This window comes from Chiloscyllium plagiosum, unplaced genomic scaffold (genome assembly GCF_037043375.1).
Source record: "Chiloscyllium plagiosum isolate Xiang-an unplaced genomic scaffold, Cpla_swu_hap1 HiC_scaffold_37, whole genome shotgun sequence".
Lineage (NCBI taxonomy): Eukaryota > Metazoa > Chordata > Chondrichthyes > Orectolobiformes > Hemiscylliidae > Chiloscyllium > Chiloscyllium plagiosum.
This window is the reverse complement of record NW_028270175.1, coordinates 8,635,613-8,649,361: the sequence shown is the minus strand read 5'-3', so window position 1 is coordinate 8,649,361 and position 13,749 is coordinate 8,635,613. Positions and strand designations below refer to the sequence as shown.

The 13,749-nt window shown below is 39.4% G+C and overlaps 1 protein-coding gene across 6 annotated transcripts in view; it reads right to left on the bottom strand.

Moving 5' to 3' along the window:
• The window catches only part of rerea (arginine-glutamic acid dipeptide (RE) repeats a), a 571,358-nt gene that overhangs the window by 483,662 nt on the left and 73,947 nt on the right, over positions 1-13,749 (bottom strand). The window contains exon 1 of one of the 6 annotated variants that reach the window (XM_043676154.2): positions 1,589-1,605. The exons of the other annotated variants lie outside the window; for them this stretch is intronic. The gene's annotated coding sequence lies outside the window, so the exon portion shown is untranslated. Of the gene's footprint in view, positions 1-1,588; positions 1,606-13,749 lie in introns of those variants that run through there. 6 annotated transcript variants of the gene reach the window in all.

Genomic DNA, 13,749 nt, shown 5'->3' with positions numbered 1-13,749 from the left:
TAAAAAGAAATGCATCATTTAACAAAGGAAGTAATTTTATATTTTTAAAGACTGTTGTTTGAAACATGCTCTCCCTTAAAGTGTAAAATAGAGTATCATACATCAACTTCACATTTCATCACACATTTGCATTTTAAATAGAAGCATTATAAAAAGGCTAAAAGTTACATCCAATGTTACAGGAAAGCATGGGTTCAAGGTTTCAAATAATATACACCTTATAAGCATTTGGGTCGCTATTATAAATCCATTTGTCAAACTTACACACATTCTCTCTGATCTATGCTTTCTGTGGATGAAAACACAGCTGTTGTAAACATGCCATAGTGCAAAACATCAAAACAGAAATGTAAATAGTGGAAGATATTTTACAGCGTACTCAACTGATACAGACAAAACTAGTTTTACAGCAGTAATTAGAGCTTGCCAATGAAGTCTTATTGTGGTATTTTATTCTGGTCACTAGGGAATGAGGAAAAAATGATAACAGGAAATTGTGCACTGTATATTCAGATCTTGCTTGCTGTAATCTCAGACACACTGAAGAATTGAAGCTTAGAAACATAAAACAAAACTCACGCAAACACACTAATGCATAAACCCACTAAAACAAACAGACCAAGTCATTAAAATTTGTTACTGAAGACCACTCGCTGATACATCACGTTCAACAGCCATTGAAAATACTAATGTAATCTTAGCCAATTCTATCATGCAGTCAGATCGAATGACATTCCTAGAGCTGCCTGCCAAGCACCAATTGCCAAAGTACAATAATCACTCAAGTACTCTAGGTTTCGGAAGCTTTTCTATCAACAGTTCCAGAGTAGTGTTTTTTTTTGTGCGAAATGTGTATAAAACACTTTTTTGTCTTTTTAATTTTCTGTGTATAATTAAGACTGCTGGGTGGCTGACTAGGCACGCTGTGCTCCGTAGTGAACAGAGACACATGTGCAACACAGTAGCATGGAGATGAGACAAAGGCAATAAAGCTTTTTAGTTTCTTCACAAAACAATTCTTATACATAAACAGGTCAAGCAGGTCTTTCCTTTTAAAGTGGCCAGTGATTGCTAGATCTAAGGTATTGTGTAAACACATGATGAAAAGCTAATCACATACTTTGTCCAGCTACCAGACAAAAACATAAAAGGCATTCCACTTTCAGACACTCCCACACAAGTTCTGCCACATTAGAAAATAGTGATAAAAGATAACTGAAAGGAAAAGGTTTTTGTTTCAGCTTTCATTTTTTTTCATGCTAGTCCTTCCTTTCAACCTAGTCTGTACAATCTGTTAATCTTCAAAATTCCTTGAGGTGACAGCAACAACTTTACCGCAATTCTAGCAGCTGTTCAGCTGACCCCAGTGGACCTTCTCCGTAGCCTGGGCCTAATCCAACAACCAGGCTAAACAATGTCAGCGCTGCTGTATCCGTTAACAGCCACAGCCCATGGAGAGAAGGCACTTGCTAACAAAGAGGCCTGCTGCTTTGCTTCTCAGTCAAGCTTGGCCAGGACAGGACTGCCAAGTTAAAAAGAGCACACCGTTGTACATGTACAGCAAAGGAAATCAGAGCTGAATGGTTACCGGAGTCAGTGCAGATTGTGGTTTCTTTCACACTCTACGCTCAGCTGTGCTGCAGACACTCCACATGCCTGACGTAGTCTTCTTTATCCAGACACCAGTGAAGGAGAACAAACCTCCAACAACAAGCACTAGGAAAAACCAGGACTGGAGTCCAATACACAAAGGAGCTGGATTGTGATTGATGACTGTTCTTAATGGCATGGTCAGCCAGAAAATGCATCAGCAAGCAAGATATTAGAGACAGTATCCCTGGAGTCATCTGCATCTCAGATCCATAGCTATGCGTGGAATATAAATGTACAACTCAGATGAACATATGCAGATCAAAAAGGATCGACGGAATAAAGAACTGTCTTTTGACAATTCAAAGCAGCCAAGAAATGCACCTATGCTTTAGATTGCTAAAAGACTCAAAGCAAGCATTTATATGGCAGCTAATTAAAACATAAATGTTGCCAAACTTCATGGCCATAAACAAAAGACACAAAATATTTTTTTTAATCAGACAAGCTTATCAACAGTTATGCCTCTCTCGCCCTGAAAGCATGACAGATCAATAAAAACTGAACACCACGTAGCTTTAGCTTGCTGCGCTGAGAGACACACTGTACATTAGCCTCTCAATAAGAGCTGCCTCATGGGAAAAACACTGCTTGAAAAATAAGCTCCATAACCAAGTGTCTTTGTAAGTGTTCCACACCTGTCATAGCATGAAATCAATCCCAAATTCCCAAAACCACAGAAGTAGGCATGCCATTTTCAACTGTGAATTAATCAAAGACAATTTTTCTAATCAACTATGGATGTAGTTAGGGAATAAGAAAACTGCAATGAATACTATTATTCTCAACAACAAAGCGTTCATTAATTCTTGAGTACTACGATTGAAGCTCACTAGAGAGTGTAACATGAAATGCTCCAAAGTAGTTTGCGTTGGGTTTTTAAATAACCTTTCACCAGGTCAGCAAATACAACCACTTGACTAAATTAGCATTAATACTTTGTTTCTAAACACTGTTTCCAATTGTTTGAGCCATCCATTTTAAAAGTGGGATTGAGGAAGTATTCAGGCAGGCATTGCAATAACCATATGCAATTGTGCAGCTATATTTTAGTATAATTAGGCATGACAATAGAACCGCCATAGAAATCAATTGTTACTATGCATTAACCCTTTACTGAAAGTGGATGTGTCAAATTCAAAGTTAATGCATTTTTTAAATTGATTCTGCATTCCAAAAATCTGAATTCAAGTCACTTCTCACCAACAAGACAGAAAACATAACAATCTTTTGGAAAATAAAGCCCTTATACCAGTGAAGACGTGAATTTTAAAATCTCAATCTTAAAGTAGATAGGCCGTATAACATTGCAATCTATTCACATGGGAAGTACAATACTTCTTTTTTGTAAAAAAAAGGATTACTGCATTCCAATGAAGAAACACAACTCCAGAAAAATACCTGACCTAATCCCCTGCATTTTATTATTCTCAATCAGTCCAGTGCATAACATTTGTCTGAAGTAGGTCATTTTTTTCTCAATTACTTAATGTTCAGCGGACTGAATAGCAACAAGTAAATGTCTTGCTCTATTTTTATGAGTGGGTAAGGAACAGAAATATAAGCATGTTCTATTTATAGATTCAATTATTAAATGGTCGTACCGTAAAAGATACTCATTTGGCTATTTTTATCTGCAGCTAATAAAACTCTGAACCAAGAGTAACATTCCCTCAGCAAATGGGTCAAGCATTTACCTGTACCCCACAGTACTAACTTCATTTGTGAAAGCATTCAACGTTATCAAAATTATCTTTGGGTAAAATTCTGCATTGGGTGAATGGGAGTAGACTTGCTTTTCAGCCAGAAAGTCAAGAATTTACACCTCAATTTAGAGACTTGAAAACAAAACTCAGCTGACATCTGCACATTTATCACATTCCAGATAGAATATTTTATTGTTTGTATCTTCCTTTTTAGTCTGTTTGTTCTCTCAAGTTATTTTTTCTGTGCTTTTGGAACAGTACAGAGCACTGCATTTTAAAGAGGTAGATGAGATGGCAGAGATACATCAACTCTCTTAGATGGATGGAAAAGATCCAATGGCACATTTTGAACTAGACCAAGAGGGTTCTCCCTGCCTTTCAACCTACATAAAAAAAGTTAACTAATCATGTACTCCTTGCTATTATGGAAGCTTGTGCACTAATTTCTCAGAGTTTCGAAAGTGATTACATTTCAAAATTTGCTGTAAAATGATTTAGGACATCTAGGTGGTGGTGAGAGGTGTTATCTAAATGGAAGTCCTTTCTTCAGCTTTATGACAGTTGCATACCAATAGAAACCAAAATAGACAGTGTATTTCAGACTTTGCTAAAGGCAGAATACAATTTTCTGTTGAAGAGCTGCAGTGTACTGTTTCTGAGCTGACTATTTAATATGCATTCTACAATGTCTTGTTAAAAGTGACTACACATTATCTGTGGCTACAGTGCAAGGATAAACACTGCTTTCAGTGACAAGAATCCAGGTCCATGTTTCACTGCAGCTTCCATTTATCACACAACCCTGTCATGTTGAGCACCATTAACAGATAATGAAAGGAGACAACGGGTGCAGTTACAAGCAAAGCACTCTGCATTCTACAGGCCTAAACATGTAGCCAGGGGAGCTGACAGACTCAGCTGAATATCCTAGACACTTAACAGTCTTTGTAACTGAAACAATAAAACTTTACTTTGCCTGAGTCAAAACACCTTTTGTTTGAACTGTTTGGTCGCAACAGTGGGCATTGTGCATGGGATGGCCCCAGAGAATGAAAGATAAGCAAGAATATAAGTAGTTTTATAATAGCATAACTGACTGATTTAAACTCAGTCTATAAAACCTGAAGTCTGTTGAAACACACACAAAAAAAGAAACTAGATTCCTGAGAATTAACTAGCTTCAAAAGAACATAGGAAGGTTGATGGCTCACACAGTGGATCACTATAGGCAAATAAGAGGGGAGCATTGGATGACTGAGCTACACAGCTCTCAAGTTCAGTAAGACATAAACAATGACCCATTAAGCCCTCAGATATTTTGCACCTTCACTGGATAAATTTAGCAAGGGTACATGTCCAAGTTTTAAGAAAACAACTTAGAGAGTATATAAACTCTCTAAGTATATTACCAGTCACCGTTTGTATCCAAACAGCATGGAAGCTAACATGGTCACTCAAGAATCTAATTAATAATCTTGAGCAACTGTGTTTCAAAAACATTTTAAAACAAGTAATGTTTTATTTTGTCAACCTACACCAAAAGGATTTTGAGTATTAGGCTGAACCATAATACATTTTTTCACATATTTAAGCCTTCCTCAACTTTTTCTCCTATGAAACATTCAAAATGCCAACAGAACTCAATCAGCATCCTACAAAGCCAACAATGGACAACATGAATCTGGAAACCGTTAAATGCATTGTTAAACTAATGCAACTTTTGACACTGCTCATTAACAGCATAGACAAGCTGCCAAAATGCAACATTGACTTAGGTTGTTTAAAGGAAAGAACAGTTAGTTTCAAAGAAAACAGAGATGCAGTTGATTGTTCCAGTTTCATAGTTTAACCCACTTTTTCTTTCAAAAAAAGAGGCTCTACTGCAAACACAGCTTCAAGAAACAGTAAAATAGATTGAAACATTGAATTATTCAATAAAGATTATTGTTCATGGTTTTGAAATTACTAAATGAACCCTCACCAGCAACAGAGTCAAATGATGTGGGACTGCCAATGTTTCCTTCAGACTTTCCATCAATTCAAGCTGATTTTAACTCTCCCTCAAACAACGCCTAGCATATAAAGCATTATATTTGATAGACTATTTGCAATTAAACCATTACACAAGCCTGACCTTCTGTCAGACTTCGGATAGAGATAGTTATCTACCATTGTGACTTTAGAAAAATGAACGTGTACTGTAAAAAGTAAACCCAAATATAAAAACATTTGCCAACATAGTTCAAATGCAGTACATCTAAAGGCAGTCTATTGCAGAGTATTCCTCTCGATGTACCCTGCACTCCACATTCCCACGCTCGTGGAATGAATAGTATCACGGAAAAGTGTAGCTCAGTTTTGGAAGTCACTAAATAAATGATGATCAGCAAGAGAAAGTCAAATAAGATTTACTGCCAAATATTTCCTCTCAAGATCTTTATCAATTCAAGCTGATCCACCCCTCCCCACCCACCCAAGAGGAGGCTGAGAGGAGATTTAACTCAATTGGATAAAATCATGAGGGGCTAGGAAGGACTTTGTTTCCTTTGCAAAGAGCTTAATAATCAGTAGATATATGTTCAAGGTAAAAGGTTAGACTGCAGTTGAAAAATAACATTTTCACCTGGAATGTGCTGAGTGTCTGAAACCCAATTCCTGAAAAGGAGGTAAAGGAAGAAATCTTTGCATTTAAAATTCCCCTGTACATGTACTTTAAGTATTCTGGATTAGTGGTGCTGGAAGAGCACAGCAGTTCAGGCAGCATCCGAGGAGCAGTAAAATCAACATTTCGGGCAAAAGTCCTTCATCAGGAACAAAGGCAAAGGGGTAGCCACGGGCACACGTATGGGCCCCAGCTATGCCTGTCACTTTGTTGGCTACGTAGAACAGTCGATCTTCCGTAATTACACCGGCACCACTCCCCACCTCTTCCTCCGCTACATTGATGCCTGCATTGGCGCCTCCTCGTGCTCCCGCGAGGAGGTTGAGCAATTCATCAACTTCACCAACACATTCCACCCTGACCATCTCTGACACCTCCCTCCCCTTCCTGGACCTCTCCATCTCCATTAATGACAACCGACTTGACACTGACATTTTTTACAAACCCACCGACTCCCACAGCTACCTGGATTACACCTCTTCCCACCCTACCTCTTGCAAAAATGCCATCCCGTATTCCCAATTCCTCTGCCTCCGCCGTATCTGCTCCCAGGAGGACCAGTTCCACCACAGAACACACCAGATGGCCTCCTCCTTTAGAGACCACAATTTCCCTTCCCACTTGGTTAGAGATGCCCTCCAACGCATCTCGTCCACATCCCGCACCTCCGCCCTCAGACTCCACCCCTCCAACCGTAATAAGAACAGAACGCCCCTGGTGCTCACCTTCCACCCTACCAACCTTCGCATAAACCAAATCATCCGCCGACATTTCCGCCACCTTCAAAAAGACCCCACCACCAGGGATATATTTCCCTCCCCACCCCTTTCCGCCTTCCGCAAAGACCGTTCCCTCCGTGACTACCTGGTCAGGTCCACTACCCCCTACAACCCACCCTCCCATCCTGGCACCCTCCCCTGCCACCGCAGGAACTGCAAAACCTGCACCCACACTTCCTCCCTCACCTCCATCCAAGGCCCTAAAGGAGCCTTCCACATCCATCAAAGTTTTACCTGCACATCCACCAATATCATTTATTGTATCCGTTGCTCCCGATGCGGTCTCCTCTACATTGGGGAGACTGGACGCCTCTGAGCTGAGCGCTTTAGGGAACATCTCCGAGACACCCGCACCAATCAACCACACCGCCCCGTGGCCCAACATTTCAACTCCCCCTCCCACTCTGCCGAGGACATGGAGATCCTGGGCCTCCTTCACCGCCGCTCCCTCACCACCAGACGCCTGGAGGAAGAACGCCTCATCTTTCGCCTCGGAACACTTCAACCCCAGGGCATCAATGTGGACTTTAACAGTTTTCTCATTTCCCTTCCCCCACCTCACCCTAATTCCAAACTTCCAGCTCAGCACTGTCCCCATCACTTGTCCTACTTGCCTATCTTCTTTTCCATCTATCCACTCCACCCTCCTCCCTGACCTATCACCTTCACCTTCCTGAAGAAGGGCCTGTGCCCGAAACGTCGAATCTCCTGTTCCCTGGATGCTGCCTGACCTGCTGTGCTGTTCCAGCAATAAAGTTTCAACTATCACCTTCATCCCCTCCCCCACTCACCTATTGTACTCTATGCTACTTTCTCCCCACCACCACCCCCACCCTCCTCTAGCTTATCTCTCCACGCTTCAGGCTCTCTGCCTTTATTCCTGATTAAGGGCTTTTGCCCGAAACGTCGATTTTACTACTCCTCGGATGCTGCCTGAACTGCTGTGCTCTTCCAGCACCACTCTAATCCAGAATCTGGTTTCCAGCATCTGCAATCATTGTTTTTACCTATGTACTTTTAAGTAATATAACCTGTAGGATTATGGACCAAGAGGTGGAAAGCGGAATTCATCTGAAGAGTTTGTTCTTCAATAACACTGACACAATGTGTCCAATGACTTTCTTCCATGCAGAAAACTTTGAAGATTCAACACAAAAACAAGTTGGATATATATTCACACATCCACTGACACAACAACTGATGTATCTACATTCCACAGGAAATCCAAGGATTACAAAAACAAGGACATTTCCAGGGTCAGTTACATCAGCACAAATTACAAAATGCAGAAATTAATAAGAATGACATAAATGTACTAACCCTAGTGATAAATACCAATGCAGTACATAAGAAGAAACAACGTGTAAACTGCAATCCTAAAATGCTCCATGGTCATTTACAAAAAAAATTGAAACACAATGAAGGACCAAATAATCTATTTTGATGCGACTAATTCATTGTATAAACAACGATGAAGGAGACCAAACCTTCTCTTTTCCAAATGCTGCCACTCGACTTTGATTTATTTTGTTTTGTTTTAAATACCTTCTTAATCTTCTACAATCTTCATGGTATGAAATTCCATGATCTGATGACAATTAAGCACAGGACTCCACGGTGGGAAACATAGGCATGCCTACATTGCTGTTGTGCTTAGCTTACTGCTAGAAGTCACTAGTGTTGTTGTTGCATTATACTTAGTGAATTGCTGCAGTATACCCTGCAGCTAGTCCACACTTGAGGGTTGGTTTAGATTAGTTGGCTGGACAGCTGATTTGCAATGCAGCATGGGTTCAATTCCTGCAACGGCTATGGTTACCTTGAAAGCTTCTCTTTCTCAAGCTCTCTCTTCGTCTAAAGTGTGGTAACTCTCATGCAAAATCAACACTGGTCATCTCTCTCCAATGAGAAAGTAGCTCTAGGTCCCATTGGTGGAAGAGCAAGTGAATATTTAATACACTGCATGCACTTTTATTTCAGCCAATAGTTCTGTCTTGTACATATGGAGGCCCTATTGTTGCAGCCACACCCATCTTGGAATATGTCTGCTATTCCACCACAGTCTTGACTTGAGTCTTGCAAATAGTGAACAAGTTTTAAAGGGTCAGGAAATGAAGTGCACACCAGAGTTAAATCTTTGGTCAGAGTTGATACATCTCATCAGACTAACAATGATAACCATTTGACATATCACCCAAAACTGGATTCTCTCAAAATTCAGCGTTTCTTTCATATCATCCTAACACGTAGTTTACATGACAAGCTCCAACTTTTCGAATAGAACTTGAACTCATGAACTTCTGCCACAGAGAAAAAAAGAAGTCCTCATGAGTTGAGGCTGACAGCTAAGATAGATAAAGTACCCATGGAATTAGTTGATATTTAACCATTCAACACAATTCACACAAATCAGAATCATGGGCTAATGAGCAACTGAGATTAACTAAGTGACAATGTCTAATTTGGCACAGGATTAGGACAGAGTTTAAGAAATTAATACAATGCTGATTCTATTCAAAATTGGTAAAATATACAGGACAGATAGAAATGAAGCTGTTAACTTTACATTAGAGAAAGTACTTTGGATTTTATAAAATACAGTTTCTGTACTGCATGTTTTTGTGGAAACGTTTTCATTGCACCGGAAGAGATGAATGCTTCAGTTTTAAATCTGAGGGAAACAGTGTTGACATGAGACTCAGTTCATGACAACAGCGACACTCACTTAACCTTGCATTCCAACATACTACAAATAAACTATTGAAATAACTTGGCTCAAGTATTCGGCCCTTTGGCATTGATGTTCCCTATGCACTACTGAGGAAAGCTCTCCATATTTTACAGAGATAGAAATTACACTCTACAGGCTAAATGTAGATTAATATTTGATTGAAACAAATAAAAAAATGCTACAGCACAGCCTATTAGCAAACTAAGTAAAATGATAAGTACCAATTGGAACATAGAAATGCTGCTTCTAGCCTTGGAGACAACAATGCAGAGTAATCCTTTTGGGATTTGTAATGGAGAAGCAACAAATTCAGTTTTGAACATTAAAATTTGTGACATGAAAACACAAGACCCTGATTTAATCCAATATCATATTCGCAGATTTAAAATAAAATCAATAAGGTATGTTGAACAACAAACTGTACTGATAAAAATATCCAGTTACTTCTATTTCATTGCCTCATTAGCTATCAATTAAACATAGCTAAAATTAAACCCTTGCATACTCCCATCTGAGAACACAATCTAAATTCAAGTCTTCACCTAAGAAAACAGTGAACAGAAGAATAATGCTGGTGTCAAGAAGGAAGGTAAAGTAATTACCATTATCAAAATCCACATTCGTGATTCAACTTACAAGTAGAAAAACAAGAGCAACACATGATTTTTTTTTAATTGAAATATTAAAAATATATGCAAGAATGCTGTATTTAATATGCATGATTTGGAGATGCCGGTGTTGGACTGGGGTGTACAAAGTTAAAAATCATACAACACCAGGTTCTAGTCCAACAGGTTTAATTGGAAGCACACTAGCTTTCGGTGGTAAGTACTGATGAAGAAGCGTCGCTCCAAAAGCTAGTGTGCTTCCAATTAAACCTGTTGGACTATAACATGGTGTTGTGATTTTTAACTTTGTATTTAATATGGAAACATGATTGAAGAACTTGATTTCTAGGTCTGCTGCAAAGCAATTGTAATGTGTGCTCATAATTGAGAGATAACTTTAATCTCATGTGGACAAACTTTAAAATCAAAATGACTCCCCTACGTGGCTCAATGAATAAATGCAGCATCCCCTAAAAAATTAAGCCCTGCAGACCAGAAACACTGGAGGACAAATTTCCTGGTGTATACACTGGGCAGGCTTGGCCCAGAAGAATTGGAGGCTTGGCACTTTATTTCTCCTCTCTGATTCAGATCAAAGGAGGTAACAATGTTAAGTGAGCAACAGCCAGATCTTCTTCTAATGATCATTATTCAGTAAACCTGGTTACAAAGTCTAAAGTGAGGGCAGCTGTGGGTTTGATCATGAAGCTTCTCAAAAGATGAGCAGCCTGTTGGCCCAACTCACTTTCTGGCTTAACAAGAGGTAGAACTACTTTCACATAGTACTGAAGAGCTAAGGGCTGCAAAATTATATCAGTCAAAAGGAATAGGGAAAAAAAATTAGAAATGGAGAAACAAAAAAAAAACATTCATTACTTGTACGACATCTCTAAACCCTAAGCACAAATCGCTCCTAAAACTGTTTACCAAAAAATAAAAGGCATAAAAACCATCTTTACAGATCCCTCTATGGTTCAGCTTAACTAGCTATACTGAAATAGTTGAGTCACAAAGACCAGACAGGTCTGTGAATCCATCCCAATCTGTACTAAATGGACATCAGCCAGAACATCAGTACATTTTATGTAATTTGACTCGAGTAATGAAAAAGCCAGCAAACATTTTGCTCCCGGTCACTAGTTAGTCACCCTGCTAAAGGACAGATTTGCATGCAAGAGAGGGCTTTGCTGTAGTCATCTGGTAGTGGGTTCACTGTTTATGATCAGAAATAAAACATGAGGTGGCACCATCAGGGATACTGCATCACTGAACTAAATGCATCAAGTAACTCAAGTAGTGCTTCCCAAACCTTTTTTCACTGTGGCCCCACTTCAACGTTTGAAAATTGTTGGGGCCCCTCGATAAAGTTTGGAGAACCATAAGAGCAAGCTGAGGTGGAGAATATCTTTGAGAATTGAAGGCAGGCGGGTCAGGTCATCTATTGCTTCCTTAGAGCTCATAAACCCAAAATGTTCAGCTTGCCATCCCACTCTGGGAAGCCGCTAAAACCCATTGAAACCATGCCCGTTCTGTGCAGCAATAATTCAGTCCCACTTACACAGTGTAACCCAAACATCCTGAAAGATTACTGCCCTCAAATGACTACTCAATTTTCCTTTGAAGCTATGGATCTAATCTGCCTCCAGTGCCCCCAGACAGAGAATTCTAAGTCATTGTCAAATGCTGGGTAAATATGTTCTTCCTTACATATTCTCCTTATTCCTCCCACCCCCAAACCAAACAACCTCTCACTCTCATAAATCTGGATCCCCACCCACCACCAGTCCTTGCACCATCAGCTTGTGGGAAGAGGTTTACTTTGTACAAGATTATGTAAGCGACAAATCCCCCCTCAGTCTACTTTGTTCCAAAAAGAACAAGCTCAGCTTCTCCAACCTAATGCTGGAACTAAAATACCTTATCAATGGAACTATCCCAGTAAGATTCCTCTGCAAAACCTCAAAAACCTTCACATCTTTCCTAAAAAAGGGAAATAGCAAGAACTAGAAACAATACACTAGTTGTTCTATAGATCTGTTTGATAAGGTGAATAGTCAAGGTCTTTTTTCCCAGGGTAGGGAAGTCAAAAACCAGAAGGCATAAGGTGAGAGGAAGAAGATTTTAAAAAGTACCTGAGGGGCAGCTTTTTCACATAGAGGGTGATGCACATACGGAATGAGCTGCCAGAGGAAATGATAGAGGCAGATACTATTACAACATTTAAAAGACATTTGGACAGGTACATGGATAGAAAAGATCGAGAGAGATATGGATCAAGTGCAGGCAAATGGGATTAGTTCAATTTCGGAAACCTAGTCAGCATGGACAAATTGGGCTGAAGGGCCTGCTCCCCATGCTGCATGATGCTGTGACACAGGAAACTCTAGGTAAAAAAAAATCCAAAAAGGCAAAAATTTTAAACGATTTTTTAAACTGGTCATTTGTGGATGTATATATATAGTTTATTGTTATTCAAGAATCTGGACAGAAAACACGCTCTCTGTAACTCCTAAGAAACATCAATACATTAATTCAACTGAAGAGTTGTTCTACTTACACATGTTCACTACACTGTTCAGACTTGGTGATTCAAGTCTGAATTTGACAATTTTAAATTATTTCCAAATAAATTGTATGCAAACAAAAGGCTGAATTATCTTTCAAAAATTAAATTAAAGATGGACTGTTACAAGGCAGGCTAACTGAGAAACTGTGCACATACATACCAATTAAGCTCCAGAACAAAATCTGTTAAAATACTTAAAGTCTCGAATAATCTTTGTTTTAAACTAAATGATGTAAATACTGCAAGCAGGATTATAAACATAATAAATGGTTGCTAATTCATTTGTAATATGCTAAAATGTTGTCCATACTGTAGCTATGCTTGCAGGAACAGCAGTGTTTTGTTTCACTCTAGCTAATTACAGGCATGATCAGTGGGAGCTTATTCTAAATAACTGACTCAAAATAGGTGAAACATTGCAAGAAATACACATAAAAAATGAGTAGCTTATTGTTTCTCTCAAGAAGACTCTTTACACATCTCAATGTAGCTGAAAGCTCAAATAAATCTTATTAAAGAATAGGGTATTAAAAACCTCAGAGATCATGTTCTCAGATTATTTATTGCAACTTACAAACAATTAGTGCCGTAGATAAATTCCAGTTCACATCAGGAATGCTTCAAGTCAATATGGAAGGGCACTGAGCTATATCTAGAAAGCAAACAAGAACTTGCTCAGATCATAAATAAGTACCTCCAGTGTCACCACATTGTTAATGTCATTGATGCGTACCTAGAACTGGAAGACAGCACAATGTTGCCTAAATGCATATGTGCCATCCTCATCCCAGTGTGTGTCCTTGGTGCCAGGCTTTCCTGCTTCACACTCTCCAATCTGCATATGGCACCCCCGATTCCTGATGAAGAGCTTTTGCCCGAAACGTCAATTTTCCTGCTCCACCGATGCTGCCTGACCTGCTGTGCTTTTCCAGCACCACTCTCATATTGCACCCCCTTCCCATTCCTATTCTTTGGAGAAAACACCTCACTGCAGTGTAGCTGGCAATCATGATTGTAAGGGCAGTGAATGCACCCTTTGTAGTTGCA